The sequence below is a fragment of the Moschus berezovskii genome, chromosome 5 (assembly GCF_049115385.1).
Source record: "Moschus berezovskii isolate FMDL1 chromosome 5, NW_MosBer_1.0, whole genome shotgun sequence".
Taxonomy (NCBI): Eukaryota; Metazoa; Chordata; class Mammalia; order Artiodactyla; family Moschidae; genus Moschus; species Moschus berezovskii.
In genome coordinates, this window is record NC_142464.1 from 6,736,364 (window position 1) to 6,752,440 (window position 16,077).

At 38.2% G+C, this 16,077-nt stretch overlaps 1 protein-coding gene across 1 annotated transcript in view; it reads left to right on the forward strand.

The window, feature by feature from the left end:
* The window catches only part of MARCHF1 (membrane associated ring-CH-type finger 1), a 688,453-nt gene that overhangs the window by 32,391 nt on the left and 639,985 nt on the right, over positions 1-16,077 (forward strand). The window lies entirely within an intron of this gene.

The following is a 16,077-nucleotide window of genomic DNA, read 5'->3' on the forward strand; positions in this document are numbered from 1 at the left end:
GGACGGGGGAGCCTGATGGTCTTCTGTCTATGGGATCACACAGAGTCGGATACGACTGAAGTGACTTAACAGCAGCAGCAACAGCATACAGGGTTATCATTTGCATCTTTCTAAATTCCATATATATGCGTTAGTATGCTGTATTGGTGTTTTTCTTACTGGCTTACTTCACTCTGTATAATAGGCTCTAGTTTCATCCACCTCATTAGAACTGGTTCAAATGCATTCTTTTTAATGACTGAGTAATACTCCATTGTGTATATGTACCAAAGCTTTCTTATCCATTCTTCTGCAGATGGACATCTAGGTTGCTCCCATGTCCTGGCTATTGTAAACAGTGCTGCAATGAACATTGGAGTACATGTGTCTCTTTCAATTCTGGTTTCCTCGGTGTGTATGCCCAGGAGTGCGATTGCTAGATCATATGGCAGTTCTATTTCCAGTTTTTTGAGGAATCTCCACACTATTCTCCATAGTGGCTGTACTAGCTTGTATTCCCACCAACAGTGTAAGAGGGTTCCCTTCTCTCCACACCCTCTCCAGCATTTATTGCATGTAGACTTTTGGATAGCAGCCATTCTGACTGGTGTGAAATGGTATCTCATTGTGGTTTTGATTTGTATTTCTCTGATTATGATGGATGTTGAGCATTTTTTCATGTGTTTGTTGCTGGGAAATCTGGTCAGCCCCTTGTAAAAGAATGAAACTAGAACACTCCCTAACACCATACACCAAAATAAACTCAAAAGGGATTAGAGAGCTAAATGTAAGACCAGAAACTATAAAACTCCTAGAGGAGAATGTAGGCAAAACACTCTCCGTCATAAATCACAGCAGGATCCTCCAAGACCCACCTCCCTGAATATTGGAAATAAAAGCAAAAATAAACAAATGGGACCTAATTAAAATCAAAAGCTTCTGCACAGCAAAGGAAACTATAAGCAAGGTGAAAAGACAGCCTTCAGAATGGGAGAAAATAATAACAAATGAAGCAACTGATAAAGGATTAATCTCCAAAATTCACAAGCAGCTCAATTCCAGAAAAATAAATGACCCAATCAAAAAATGGGCCAAAGAACTGAACAGACATTTCTCCAAAGAGTTTTATCATTTTAAATGATAGAAGTAGTGTTCTTTGTAAATACAAGAGATAGCAATGTCACATATATTAAACCTCCCTATGACTATTAACACTCAGCATTTATTATATGAAATGGGAATATTTGCTATTTAATAACTCTTCTATAGATGTTAATGTAATATAAGTTCTCTATTGCTGCTGATATGGATTGAATTGTGTCTCCTTCAAATTCATAAATTGTATCCCTGATGCCCAATGTGATATTTGGGGATAGAATCTATAGAGAGCTAATTAGAATTAAATGAAGTAGTAAGGGTGGAACCAATTCCAGTTGAATGGATATTATAAAGGAAGAGACCCAGAGAACTCTCTCCACACACAGGGCAAGTCAGGGGAGAGCACGGGAAGGGGCAGCCATCAGCAAGCCAGGAAGAGAGGTCTCACCCAAAAACCAGCTCCAAAGCACCTTGGTCTTGGACCTCCAGTCCCCAGAACTGTGAAGAGGTAAATTTCTTTTGCTTAAAGCCCCTGGATATGATATTTGGCAGTGTGAGGAGGTTGCCATGGCAATTGAATGAACCACACCGACTTTTACTGTCTCCAAACTCTCACGATGCTCTTTGCTCACAATTCCGAGGGTCAGGAAAGTGTGTCCAGTTTGGCAGGAACAACTCTCCTCTGCCTCCTGTGGGGTGGTGGCACAGACCAGCTGGACACGAAGACTCACAGGCAACCCCATGCACACACTGGGGCTCAGGTTCTGGCTGCTGGTGGAGGATCACAGTTTTTATCCACGTGGTTTTCTCATCCCACATGTTTCTAATTCTCTGGAGACGGGCTGGTGCCATCTGGGAAGCCCCATTCTTTTCCTGACAGACTAAATTTTACCTCTTTAATGTTGTGTGATCCCAGCTTTTTCTAAGATAGTTGGTATCTTACATGAATAAGGAAACAACTTAAAAGAGTGTATAAGAATCAAAAGAGAAAATATTAATTCATTAATTTACAAAATTAATAACTGTTACTTGTTTGCTACCTACTATGTTATAAGCTTCTGGACACTGGACATACCAGAGTATGCAAAGTCCTCAACATTTCTATCTCTAAGAATGATCCTAACACCATCCTCAGAACTATAACTTCCTGAAAGTGAAAGTGAAAGTCTTAGTTTCTCAGTCGTGTCGGACTCTTTGCAACCCCATTAACTGTAGCCCTCCAGGCTCCTCTTTTTATGGAATTCTCCAGGCAAGAATACTGGAATAGGTTGCCATGCCCTTCTTGAGGGGATCTTCCTGACCCAAGGATTGAACCTGTGTCTCCTGCATTGCAGGCAAATTCTTTACCACCTGACCCACCGTGGAATCCCATAACTTTCTAATGGTTCAATAATTAACAAATACTTATGAATTAAGTCACATAGGAAGTGAAATTATAAAAAAACAGAAAAAGAAATAAAATGATTGGGAGGCAATCAGGAAGGGAAAGTTTTCTATTTTAAATAAAGTAGATTAAAGTTGTCAGAAAAAAGGTAAAATTTTAATTTCAGAAGGTAATTAGGAAGTTAGACCCAGAACGTCTGGAGGAAGATCCTTCTTCATGAAAATTCTACTACAGGAAAGCTCTGCAATATTCCAGCAAGAATGGTTGAAGCATTATGAGGAAAAATCGAGTCAAGAATTATCCAGGGGCCAGACATGCAGAATATTTCAAGCTATTGTAAAGCTCTGATTTTTATTCTAAGTGTGATTAGAAATATTTAAGTTTTTTAAAGGCTCTTTGAAGGCAGTATGGAAAATAAACTGGAGAAACATGAACTGAATGTATAACCCATTAGGAAGCTTTTTCAGGAGTCTGGGAAAAGTGATCGTCCAGGTCAGACCCAGGGTGATGCATGCGATGCGCACAGAGCTAGGCCATGAACAAATACAGTGAAAGTGGAATAGAATCTATACATGGGGGAAGGCACAAGGATACAAACAGTCCATAATAACTTAAAACCGCTTGGCCTGGGCAGCTCAATGACAAGGAAGAGCAAGCTTCAATATAAAGGAAAGTGAATTTACTGTATATGTATGTGGAAGGAGCCAACACTGTATCTGCCTCACCTTTCAATAGACGCTCAGGTAATTTAATATCTTCTTTCCCTTCCATGACTTTTTTCCCCCTACAACATAATAAAAGGTATCCAAAAAAATAGAAAAGAAAAAAAGGAGGGGTAGAAAAGAGCCAAGCAGTTGACTCGTCAGCAAAATAGAGCATTCTGTCTAGGAATTTTCATATATTTAAACCAAATGTGAAATCAGTGGATGGTATGGTTTCCTGGCAACATACTGCCATCCATGGGGTTTGATTACAGTTTGATTTGGTTGCATGAACTGAAAAGAAATCCTAAAGCCACTGCTCAGATTAATTTCTCATTACAGTCACTACGCATTACACGGAATTTCAGAAAATAATTTATCACATTACATTAATGAGTATACAGCTTAATGAAGTGTTTAAAATTTAGTGTCATGGTTTAATTACACTGCTGTATTTTATTTTCCAAAGAAAAACTTGTATTCTCATCTGTTACTATGAAGTTTCTGTTAATAATTTACAATTTCAAAATGTGCTAAAACATGCAGAAATTCTACTATATACTTTAGAACAATTCTTAAACAGTTGAAAAGAGTTATTTAAGTAATAAATTTTCTAAATTTAGATGAAATACATTTTCTGAGTTTCTAGTAATACAGACATAATGAGACATTCTGGGATAAGTGGAATGAGTGAGCAGCAGAGATTTTTATTATTACTTATTCTTACTTATATATTTATTGGTTCAAATAAATACTCATCACAATGTGTGCACTTTTGAAATCTTCTGATGAAGAACAACCTTACCAGAATTATTTCAAATTGAATAACAAACATGTTATCTAGATGCTTATGTTGTGTTTACCATAGAGAATCACCTTGTCATTCCATAATCTACTTGTTCATTTTCTCCCAAATCATTTGTCAGTTATTTAAACACACATACACAAGTAACTATTTTAAATAATGTATGCATCACATATTAAAATGTTAATATGGCTCAGACAATAAAGAAACTGCCTGCAATATGGGAGACCCAGGTTTGATCCCTGGGCTGGGAAAATCCCCTGGAGAAGGAATGGCTACCCACTCCAGTATCCTTGCCTGGAGAATTCCATGGACAGAGGAGCCTAGTGGCTACAGTCCATGGGCTTGCAAAAAGTCAGGCATGACTGAGTGAATAACACTTTCATTATACTGATATCAGGCTTCCCTGATGGCTCAGACAGTAAAGAATCTGCCTGCAATGCAGGAGACCTACGTTTGATCCATGAGTGAGGAAGATCCCTGAGTCAGGAAGATCTACTGGAGAAGAGAAAGGCAACCCACTCCAGTATTTTTACTTAGAGAATTCCAAGGACAGAGGTGTCTGACAGGCTGTGTTCCATGGGGTTGCAAAGAGCTGGACACAACTCAGTGACTAACACTTCCACATTTTCTTATTTTGTACACTTATTGAAAATACTCTCCATGATATCATCTTTATTTGTTACTTAAAGGAACAATTAAATAGCAAGTAAATATTAGTACTAATTAGTAATGAGCTAAAGGCCTTATTGTCTGGTATATCCACTCCAAGGGCACATTCTAGCAACAGTACTGGCTTCCTTCTCTGGCCAATTCCATAGTGGCTTTAACGATAGGATTTCCAAGTCCAGAGCAATCATGTGTAGTCTTATTCCTGTAGCAGTGGCTCAGCAAATACATTCGAGGACCTACTTTATTGTAGCATTTCAATAAATACGTACTGAATGACTGAATGAAATGAGAATTATCTGGCTTGAGACTGTGGCTTGAGCAGATTTTTTTTTTTTTTTTTTTACTTTTTATCTTGGAATGATTTCAGATTTTCAGAAAAATTATGAAGATACTAAAGAATATTCACATATACTCATCATTCAAACTCCCCTATATAACATCTTACATAATTGTAATTTTTATGCTGTTTTATCAAAATTAATAAAATTAGCATTGTTACTATTCTACTTACTGTAGACTTTTTTTTTGAGTTTCATCATTTTTCCATTTACATCTGTTTTCATGCCCCAAGATCAAAGTTGGATTTAATCATCATGTCTCCTTGTCTGTTTTTTTTCTGGGACTATTTTTGAGCAAGCTTTTACATCTTTGTCCAAATAATTGAATGCTTGGCATTTCTAGTATGTTTTATACAGAAATGAAAGTTGTTTCATTTATTTAGCAATTCAATGAACATTTATGAAGTGTAGGTTATAATACACTATTCTTGGCATTGGAATATAAACATGATGAGATTATTCTTATCCTAGAGACACTCATAATCTACTGTGAGCAAATAATTCCAGAATTTTCATAAGTGTTGTAAGAAAGGAATTGGAAGGCTGTAAGGGAAAAGATCTGACTCCTACTGGAAACAAAGCACAGGTCTTTAAGAAGCCTAAGTGAGAGGTCTGCAGGAAAATGGGAATGTTCAGACAGAGAACGGCGTATATATGCAGCCACAGAGGTGATATGTGATGATAAGAGATGATATGAGATGATAACCTCATATATGCAGATGACATCACCCATATGGAAACAAGCCAAGAGGAACTAAAGAGCCTCTTGATGAAGGTGTAAAAGGACAGTGAAAAACTCACCAGCTTAAAACTTTACATTCAAAAAACTAGATCATGGCATCTGGCCCCATCAATTCATGGCAAATAGATGGGGAAACGGTGGAAACAGTGACAGACTTTATTTTTCTGGGCTCCAAAATCACTGTAGATGGTGACTGAACCCATGAAATTAAAAGACAGTTTTCCTTGGAAGAAAAGTTATGTCAAATCTAGACAGCATATTAAAAAGCAGAAATATCACTTTGCCAACAAATGTCCATATAGTCAAAGTTATGGTTTTCCCAGAAGTCATGCATGGATGTGAGAATTGGACTATAAAGAAGGCTGAGCACTGAAGAATTGATGCCTTCAAACTGTGGTGTTGGATAAGACTCTTGAGAGTTCCTTGGAGAACAAGGAGATCAAATCAGTCAATTCTAAAGGAAACCAACCCTGAATATTCATTGGAAGGATTGATGCTAAAGCTGACGTATCAATGCTTTGGCCACCAGATGTGAAGATCTGACCCATTAGAAAAGATCCTGATGCTGAGAAAGATTGAGGGCAAGGGGAGAAGGGGGAAAGAGAGGAAGAGATGGTAGGATGTCATTGTTGACTCAGTGGACATGAGTTTGAGCAAACTCTGGGAGACAGTGAAGGACAGGGAAGCCTGACATGCTTCAGTCCTCGCAGTCGCAAAGAGTCAGACATGACTGAGCTACTGAACAACAACAGAGGTGAAGAGCACAGCACAATGACAAACAAGGTTGGCACATGGAGTGGGAGGGTAAATGATGAAGGAGTTGGATGGTGGTGGTGGGGGGGAGGACTCAGATCTGGAAGGACTTGTCTGTTGTGCTAAAAACTGTGGGCTTTGTTCCATATGCAGTGAGAGCCACTGAATTTGTTTGTTTGTTTTAAATGGAGACTGTAAAACTTTTTCTCTCTGTGACAGTGATTATTATAAGATCATTGGATTTGCTGACTTCTGATGTAAGATCATGAGTCTATAAATGGTTGATTCCCTACTGACTGTAGATTCCACAGAAACCTGAAGAGTCCCTATACCTTAACTGTGACATGGAGTTTATATTATTGTTGATTTAGATGAAAACCAGATACTGAAAAAGAAAGAGGTAGAAGCAAAGAGAACTAAAAGTCATTGTGAATCTACTATGTACTAAATCCCTTGCTCAGCATTTTATCTTTTCATCTCCTTTGAAATTCACCGCACCATAGTGGAGGCAGTAGCATCATTGCCATTTGACACATGAGAAAAATGGAGGTTTATACAACTTTCCCAAGTCATTCAGCAAGTGAAAAGCAGAATTAATCCGGGTCTGATTCCAAATCCTGAGAGAGTTGCACTAACATATTTGTGACATGACTTACCAATGAAAGGTTGTTGCTGGAAGAAAAGACGCCGGGATTCTCGACTTCCAGAGGAGAAGAATTCAATCCGGGGCCAGAGATGAGGCTTGATCGCTCAGAGCTTTTGTGTAATAAAGTTTTATTAAAGTATAAAGGAGATAGAGAAAGCTTCTGACATAGGCATCAGAAGGGGGCAGAAAGCGTACCCCCCTGCTAATCTTCAGCTGGATGTTATATAATCACTAGGAGTCTGTTAATGAAAGAAAGGAATGTCTTAAAACTCAGAATGGCACCAGGCCCCTCATCCATAAGATGCATTTTGGGATAATCTTGGCACCAGATGATTCATCCCGGACCATAAAACGATTGACTTCAATCTGGTAGATGGGCAGATTACCATACAAATAGTTTCGTTTACATATAGTAGGGGAACAATATCTGAGTATAACATAATGGTTTGTCAAGTAGGTTCTGAACCATTAGGTGGAACCAACTTGAAGACAGAGTCTGGGGTAAATGCATAGTACATTAACATAGCTTATGACAAACATTTCCATAAGAATAAGGGATTAGTTAACTCTGGCAACCCACTCCAGTGTTCTTGCCAGGAGAATCCCAGGGACAGGGGAGCCTGGTGGGCTTCCGTCTATGGGGTCGCACAGAGTCGGGCATGACTGAAGTGACTTAGCAGCAGCAGCAGCAACTCAAGGTTTGAGAATAGTTAATTTCAAGTGAAACCAGGTGTCATTATGGAAAGACAGTATTTTAAGAGAAACCTCCTTTTAAATTTGTATAGAGCAGGAAAAATATATCACTAGTTTGTTTCTTCCTGCTGCTTAAGGGAGATAAAAATGTCTGACACTTGCAGCCTATTTCCTCCATTTGGAGACCACTGGCCTTCCTGCCTGTTACCCTCTCACCAACAGGAATGTATGTAATACACTAAAAAGAAAGATATAGTTTTAGAGCAAGGCGAGGGAGAGTGTCACATAAAATGAGGTGCTTGTTTCATATATTCAGTTACAACTCCAGTGTCAAACAGTGACAACTCAACACAAAACCCCTAAAAGCAGTGGGTCAAATATACCTTTTATTTAAAATTTCATTCATTATAGTATTCTTAAGCATAATAAAAATTGTTAAACAAAACAAAAACAAATGTAATGCTTTTAAGTGAACTTTTGACAAATACTTGGAAGGTAGCGGAAGGCAGTCCAAATACAGTGATACAAAGCCAAGGAGGATATATTTGGAGCCTGAAAAGTCGGCACATGGGAGACTCCTTTTACATCCCCAGCGAGTGAGGCATTGTCTTTCATTTTGCTCTCTTTCATTTATCTTCCCCTTTGTAATTTTTAGCCTTCATTAGTTCAGTTCAGAAGCTCAGTTGTATCCGACCCTTTGCGACGCCAGGCCTCCCTGTCCATCACCAGCTCCCGGAGATCAATCAAACTCATGTCCATCGAGTCGGTGATGCCATCCAGCCATCTCATTCTCTGTCGTTCCCGTATCCTCCCACCCCCAATTCCTCCCAGCATCAGACTCTTTTCCAGTGAGTCAACTCGTCGCATGATGTGGCCAAAGTATTGCAGTATTAGCATCAGTCCTTCCAATGAACACCCAGGATTGATCTCCTTTAGAACGGACTAGTTGGATCTCCTTGCAGTCCAAGGGACTCTCAAGAATCTTCTACAGCACCACAGTTCAAAAGCATCAATTCTTTGGAAATCAGCTTTCTTCACAGTCCAACTCTCACATCCATACATGAGCACTGGAAAAACCATAGCCTTGACTAGACGGACCTTGGTTGGCAAAGGAATGTCTCTGCTTTTTAATATACTATCTAGTTTGGTCATAACTTTCCTTCCAAGGAGTAAGCGTCTTTTAACTTCATGGTTGCAATCAGGATCCGCAATGATTTTGGAGCCCAAAAAAATAAAGTCTGACACTGTTTCCACTGTTTCCCCATCTATTTGCCATGAAGTGATGGGACCAGATGCCATAATCTTCCTTTTCTGAATGTTGAGCTTCAAGCCAACCTTTTCACTCTCCTCTTTCACTTTCATCAAGAGGCTTTTGAGATCCTCTTCACTTTCTGCCATAAGGGTGGTGTCAGCTGCATATCTGAGGTTATTGGTTTTTCTCCTGGCAATCTTGATTCCAGCTTGTGCTTCCTCCAACCCAACGTTCCTCATGATGTACTCTGCATAGAAGTTAAATAAGCAGGGTGACAATATGCAACCTTGACGTACTCCTTTTCCTATTTGGAACCAGTCTGTTGTTCCATGTGCAGTTCTAATTGTTGCTTCCTGACATGCATACAGGTTTCTCAAGAGGCAGGTCAGGTGGTCTGGTATTCGCATCTCTTTCAGAATGTTCCACAGTTTATTGTGATCTACACAGTCAAAGGATTCTGCATAGTCAATGAAGCAGAAATAGATGTGTTTCTGGAACTCTCTTGCTTTCTCCATGATCAAGTGGCTGTTGGCAATTTGATCTCTGGTTCCTCTGCCTTTTCTAAAACCAGCTTGAACATCTGGAAGTTCACAGTTCATGTATTGCTGAAGCCTGTCTTAGACAATTTTGAGCATGACTTTACTAGCGTGTGAGATGAGTGCAATTGTGCAGTAGTTTGAGCATTCTTTGGCATTGCCTTTCTTTGGGATTTGAATGAAGACTGACCTTTTCCAGTCCTGTGGCCACTGCCGAGTTTTCCAAATTTGCTGGCATATTGAGTGCAGCACTTTCACAGCATCATCTTTCAGGATTTGAAATAGCTCAATTGGAATTCCATCACCTCCACTAGCTTTGTTCATAGTGATGCTCTCTAAGGCCCACTTGACTTCACATTCCAAGATGTCTGGCTCTAGGTGAGTGATCACGCTATCGTGATTATCTTGGTCGTGAAAATATGTTTTGTACAGTTCTTCTGTGTATTCTTGCCACCTCCTCTTAATATCTTCTGCTTCTGTTAGGTCCATACCATTTCTGTCCTTTAACGAGCCCATCTTTGCAGGAAATGTTCCCTTGTTATCTCTAATTTTCTTGAAGAGATCGCTTGTCTTTCCTATTCTGTTGTTTTCCTCTATTTCTTTGCATTGATCACTGAGGAAGGCTTTCTTATCTCTCCTTGCTATTCTTTGGAACTCTGCATTCAGATGCTTATATCTTTCCTTTTCTCCTTTGCTTTTCGCTTCTCTTTTCACAGCTATTTGTAAGGCCTCCTCAGACAGCCATTTTGCCTTTTTGCATTTCTTTTCCATAGGGATGGTCTTGGTCTCTGTCTCCTGTACAATGTCAAGAACCTCCATCCATAGATCATCAGGCACTCTATCTATCAGTTCTAGTCCCTTAAATCTATTTCAACTTCCACTGTATAATCATAAGGGATTTGATTGAGGTCATATCTGAATGGTCTAGTGGTTTTCCCTACTTTCTTCAATTTAAGTCTGAATTTGGCAATAAGGAGTTCATGATCTGAGCCACAGTCTGTTCCTGGTCTTGTTTAGGCTAACTGTATAGAGCTTCTCCATCTTTGGCTGCAAGAATATAATCAATCTGATTTCGGTTTTGACCATCTGGTATGTCCATGTGTAGAGTCTTCTCTTGTGTTGTTGAAAGAGGGTGTTTGCTATGACCAGTGTGTTCTCTTGGCAAAACTCTATTAGCCTTTGCCCTGCTTCATTTCGTGCTCCAAGGCCAAATTTCCCTGTTACTCCAGGTGTTTCTTGACTTCCTACTTTTGCATTCCAGTCCCCTATAATGAAAAGGACATCTTTTTTTGGGTTTTAGTTCTAAAAGGTCTTGGAGGTCTTCATAGAACCATTCAACTCCGGCTTCTTCAGCATTACTGGTTGGAGCATAGGCTTGGATTACTGTAATATTGAATGATTTGCCTTCTAAACGAACAGAAATCATTCTGTCGTTTTTAAGATTGCATCCAAGTACTGCATTTCGGACTCTTTCGTTGACCATGATGGCTACTCCATTTCTTCTAAGGGATTCCTGCCCACAGTAGTAGCTATCGTGGTCATCTGAGTTAAATTCACCCATTCCAGTCCATTTTAGTTCACTGATTCCTAGAATGTCTACGTTCACTCTTGTCATCTCCTTTTGGACCACTTCCAGTTTGCCTTGATTCATGGACCTAACATTCCAGGTTCCTATGCAGTATTGCTCTTTACAGCATCGGACCTTGCTTCTGTCACCAGTCACATCCACAACCAGGTATTTGTTTCGCTTTGGCTCCATCCCTTCATTCCTTCTAGAGTTATTTCTCCACTGATCTCCAGTAGCATACTGGGCACCTACCGACCTGGGGAATTCCTCATTCAGTATCCTGTCATTTTGCCTTTTGATACTGTTCATGGGATTCTCAAGGCAAGTATACTGAAGTGGTTTGCCATTCCTTTCTCCAATGGACCACATTCTGTCAGTCTGATGAAACTGGAATTCATTAACATTCTTTTTACTTTTCTCTCTCTGTTCTGGACCAAAAATTTTCAAAAAGTAAACTCATTGCTGCTTATCTGGCATTTCCATTTCCCCCAGAAAAATTTCAGAAGGACACTCTAATCTCAGGCGGTTTTACTTGGCAGTGGGCTGTAATGCAAGATGCACTAGGCAGCTCATAGAGGTTGTGTCTTTCATAGACCATTGCCTTCTGTCTTTTCTCAAAGCAGATTACAGCCACATAGCTCTTTAAGTGCTATGCACATTATATCTGGTCAGTTTTTGAGCTGGATGAAAATGATTGCATAGGTGGAGTGGTGTTTCATTAGTATAACTATGCACCTTATTCAGGCTCTTTGTTGTGTGGTGAGCATGTTAAGAAACACAACCCACATTTTCCTCTTAACAGTGTAATCTTATATTTAATATATACATATTTTAAGGCATTTTAATTGTTTTTCATTCAGAAATGTTTCATAGCCAAAAAAAAAAAAAACCACAGACACTTAAATCAGGACAATAAAGATGTTGGTCCAGAACATCTGCACAAAAGTCTAGAGTAAATGTTAGAAAAACAATGAGAAAGCTTCACCTTAATAGAGATTTCACATGTTGTTGGTTTGGTATTTTGTACAGAGTAGAATAATGAGAGGATAAAAGTCTGTGTGAAAGAATCTCTCAGGAATGAAATCTATAATATTAAACATTGTTCAAACTTGATATAGCGTATGGAAATTACTACTTTGTGTTTGGAAGATCAAATTCAAATATTATATTTCACATATTCCAATGTTTATTTAAATACAGTTAAGCAAGTTTCATGGAGTCTTAAAAAGTTAACAGATCAATAGAACTTTATTGCCTAATGACTATTACTAATGACTATTTTACAAGATTGAGAAAATGTCCTATCTTTTTAAATGTTAAATTATAGGATGCCATGAAATATTTTTATAAAAGTGTTGACTTCTTTAATTCACAATATGTAGCATATTTTGAAATAGTAACCCAGGGACAATGTGTTTATGAAAATATAATTCTAAGGTGCCTTTAGCTGTGTAGCTCTTTGAAATATCAAATGCTTGGGAAGCTATAGCCATGAGTCCATCTGTCCCTTCCTAAATGATGCTCTGAGATGATCTGAGCTGTCCCTGGAGCTTTAAACTCAGCTGACGCCTCCACACAGCCTGCCCAGGAAGGACTCAGAGAGCACACTGTGAACCTCAGCACTTGCTTATGACAGTCATCCTGGTCCCCTTTCTGCTTTCTCTCTCACTCCTCTCTACACTTCTCAGACTTCAGTTCTCATTCCCTGGGAGATTTCACTTCAGGACTACCGTCAGTTAGTCATGAAATGTTTCTATTTGCCAGAATTGTGTTTTTCTTCCTGGTATTTGCTTTGGTTTTAGTTTTGACCCATGCATTCCTCACAAAGAAGGATTCTTTTCACTTAAATAGGCACATTTTCTCAAGCTCTACAATCACTAACCTTTACACAGGCTTACACTTATGTTCTTAGTTCTTTGATTCTATACAGCTATCTGCTCTGTGAGTGAGAGTTCCAGACAATGATCAATTTAAAGGCAGTGGAGGGAGAGTAGGAGTTGATGATAGATTTAAAGACAAAAATGGTTAAGAAGGGGTGCAAATCTCATTGACTATTTCCAAAATTAATGATCCATTTATCTACTTTTTCATCTCTGTTAAGATCAGTTTTACCTCTTTTCATCTAATAGTTTAGGTGAAGTTTAACTCATTTATCAGAATTCCATGAAAGTGAGTGAAGTAATATTTTTATATGCTTTCTTTTCCTTTTATTTTTTGATAGCTAGTATATTCGAACTGTGTGATTTGACTCTGTCCAATATTTTGAGATCTCATGTTTTTGCAATAACTGCAGTAATCTCTAAATTATTAAAAGTCACTTGGCTCATTGTCTCCCTTGGACATTATACTGTGGAGCTGATATCAAAGTGAGGTTCCTTCAAATATCAGAAACATTTATTTAGATCATTTTCTTGAAAATGTACTATTAATAAATTTACATACTCAAAACACAAATAACCTTATAAATTAATATATTTTATCACCCAAAGGAATCAAGTGCAATAGTTAAGCATCACAGAATGAGCTATGGGAATTTAATAAATCACATGTTGTAGATTCTTGAAGCAGCCAGCCAGGTAGCTGCAGTATTTAAATCTTCCTCTCCATTCACACTTTCTAGACTTGGAGTTTCCAGTTTTTGGTTTTCACACTCTCAAACCCATTGTGCTAATTCATTGTTTTTTACTGCTTTCATCACTTTGCTTTCTTGCGCAAGTTTCCATGGTATTTCCAAGCTTCTGCTGACTGCTCCGTTGTGAACTTCTGTTACTGTTTATTCTAATTTTCCACTATGCCTCCATATTACTCAGTCATCACAGTGCAACGCTTAGGTTTTTCTGTGTCTTTACTCTTGTCGTTTTTTCTACTTGGAATGTCTTCTGTCTTCTTCTACAAATAACTGCATCCTGTACTTAATTTTTAAGTCCAACTCATGTCCTGCCTATATAAAGCCTGTCCTAAGAAACATGTGATACTTCATCATCTTTCATTTTCTTTATGCATACCATTTTGACGGAAATATCTGGCAATTCATCATAAACTAATTTTTTTTCACTAACTTATGTTTTCCTTACTTGATTGTAAATTTCACAGAAGTAAAGAGTTAAAATTTTTGCTCTATAAAGTCCTAAAATACTAGTCATGTAGCAAATTCTGAGAAGACTGCTCTTTCTAGTGAAAATAAATATGCTCTTTGTACTATATTAGGACAGCTACAATTAGCTTGACATCAAAGAATTAGCTTATTAATATGAAAAAGAAGTACCTAAATATACTGCCTGATTTGATAGGAATATTGTTAATGGACCATTGAAACATAAAATACACGCTGTACGGCCTTTTCAGAACACTGGTTATTAGTTTAAATTACTATTGTATATTTTATGGCTAGATTTTGGTTTTTACATTATACAGATTAGTAATATGCTAATAGGACAAAGTAGAATGATGAGAAGGCAAAACACGTAATCAAAGGGAGCATTGATGGCTGGGTATAATACCAAGTCCAAGCTTGTAGTGTTTATCGTACAGCAGGCCAGCAAATCAAGAGACAAGCTGTTGGGGCAAGGTATAGTGACTTTACTCAGAAAACAAGCAGCCTGAGAAGACAGTGGACTTGTATTCCAAAGAACAATCTCCTTGAGTTAGAATTTAGGATTCTTTTATATTAAAAGAGGTGGGAGTGTGGCTGGTTGCTACAAACTTCTTTGTGTCAGAATCTTTCGTTCTTGCACCCACCGATGTAGGTCAGGTCATAATGTTCCTGTAAACATCCAACAAGACAAATGTTATCCTCTGCTCTTTTTTATCTCTAGATGGCTGAAAAATTGTTATAACTTTAAAAGGGAGAGCTTTGAGAATGAGCTCTCCTAATATATTTCAGGATATAGGCAACATTCTTAACTTGTTACAAAAATGATAGAATACAAGGTTAACAGAAAAGAAACAGATCTAATACAGAATCAGATTTGCTCTTCCCTTTTACAGGGATGGGAGCAGAGAAGTTTGCATGGGGGAATATCAGCACATGCCTTTAGAGTTTTGATAGTAGTCAACAGAAATAGAAACAGTTAAATTGTATGTTTATTTTTCTCTTAAGAGGCTTTAATAACTACAAAGCAGTTTTCAGTACCCAGATATGAAATAGAAAAGTAAGATAATTGTGAACTAAAAGTAACTCAGCGTGCACAAGAGGAAACTAAGTTACCCAAAAGGAAGTATAAGCTACTTGCTTATAGGAAAGTTTCCTATTTCTAATATAAAAAATTATCACAAATTTCATGACTTAAGTCAAACCACAAATTTATTATTTTACACTCTAGAAGCCAAAAATGTAAAATCAGTCTCCAAACCTGTGTTCCTTCAGGAGACGAAAGAAGATAACTTGTTTCTTTGACTTTTCTAACTTCGACAAGCTGCATACATATCTTCACTTGTGCCAACACATAACCTTGACATCTTCATCCTCTGTCATATTCCTCCCTGATCCTCCAGCCTTTTTCTTATGCAGATCCTGTGAAAATATTAGGTTCTCCTGGATAGTCTAAGATAATCTCCTGTCTCAAGATTGTTAACTTGTCTATAACTTCAATAAGCTTTTTGCCATATAAGGTGACATATTCATAGTTCTTGGGGATTCATACGTGGAATTCAGTTCAGTTCAGTCACTCAGTTGTGTCCAACTATTTGTGACTCCATGGACTGCAGCATGCCAGGACTCCCTGTCCACACCAACTCACAGAGTTTACTCAAACTCATGTCCATTGAGTCGATGATGACATCCAACCATCTCATCCTCTGTTGTCCCCTTCTCCCACCTTCAATCTTCCAGAACCAGGGACTTTTCAAATGAGTCAGTTCTTTGCATCAGGTAGACAAAGTATTGGAGTTTCAGCTTCAGCATTAGTTCTT